The sequence below is a fragment of the Aplysia californica genome, unplaced genomic scaffold (genome assembly GCF_000002075.1).
Source record: "Aplysia californica isolate F4 #8 unplaced genomic scaffold, AplCal3.0 scaffold00819, whole genome shotgun sequence".
NCBI classification, from domain to species: Eukaryota; Metazoa; Mollusca; class Gastropoda; order Aplysiida; family Aplysiidae; genus Aplysia; species Aplysia californica.
The window spans coordinates 189,923-191,509 of record NW_004798089.1 but is presented as its reverse complement, the minus strand read 5'-3'; positions in this window follow the sequence as shown (position 1 = coordinate 191,509).

Genomic DNA, 1,587 nt, shown 5'->3' with positions numbered 1-1,587 from the left:
GGGGGGTATACAACATCCCAGCATAAAGACCTGGATACATGATACAATTTCTCCTCACACGGGAAAGGATCTCACGTTTTCTGCGATAGCGAACCGCCGAGCTGCTACATCACAGACGACGGTCTGGGCTTTTATTTAGTACACTGAGTTACAGTTAGTAATCTTGCTAGCAGGGTTTCTATTTAATTTAGATCAGTTGCTGGGAAACGGGATATAGATAAACCTAGTTCGAATTCAAAACTGCATGGGTATTTTGAACTTGGATTGCTCGAGCAGTTTCAGTGATTCTCTTCCATTTTATAGCACGGTCATAATATGTACTTTAAGTTTTATGCATTGCATCTTAAAACAACGCCACAGCTTTTCAATGGGGCATTTTCTCTATACCGGAAGGCAAGATACTCACCCAATAGTTTCCTAAAGGACTAACGACTAACTGGAAAGCTTTCCAAACACTGAAACACTCCTTGTTCAAAGTTAATGGTTCCACACGCGCATGACCTCAAGAATCCGGAAGTGTTCAAGTTTTTCTCCGATTGACTGAATGTCGAGATCCGAATGAGGCGAACTGCAATCATTGGAAAATTATAGCTCTTGGAAATAGCCGTAACCATTGTTTCAAGAATATTTCCAACGTCTGTTTAGGGGGGGGGGGATTTTGCAGACAGCCAGTTCAACTTAATAGGCCTGCATATAAATCAACACATTTTAAAACACCATACAACAACTGAACAAACAAACAAAGAGCTTCTTATTTTGGGACCAAGCTCATTGTGTCTTGCGTAAGGGCAAATGTTAGGTGACCACCCATACAAAACTGTTTCTCAATGTATATTGAATGACCTGTTTGAGAACCAAAATCTACAGATTTGACAACTAAAATCTAAATATTTACCCCGTAACCACCTTTGAGCCGATACCAGTGAGATGTGATGCTCAATACCCCAAATGACACACTCAGAACTAAATGTATTGCTTAAGAAATTATTTCTTTAAAAAATGTTTGTTCTGTCTTTGGGGCGAGACAAATGTATTATGCATTATTTAACCTGTTACTTAACAGAACCGACCTGTTCCAGGCAGAATCAAAGACTCTGTGCTTAGCCTTTACTTTTGTTAAGTCGACAGACTTTATATTAACTGCACATCAACATTCGTCTCGAATGAGGCAATTGCTATATTATTTTAGAGAATAAACAATATCATGTGACATGAGATGTCTCCGCAAAACCCTTAACATCACAAGACGAGACAGGCAGAGAAATGAAGAAGTATGGCTATATATATACGCACTGAGTCCTGCCTGCATTTCATAGAAAGACAGAGAACAAAATGGTTTAGCCGCGTGTTACGTATTTCAACCAGAAATGAAGAAGTATGGCTATATATATACGCACTGAGTCCTGCCTGCATTTCATAGAAAGACAGAGAACAAAATGGTTTAGCCGCCTGTTACGTATTTCAACCAGCCTCGAGAGCTTACAACACCAAGCAATCAGGCTATAAAGGAAAAGGAAGGCCACTCAAAGGGTGGATTGAGGGTGTCAAGGAAATCCTGAGAAATCACAACAATATCCCTACTGAAAG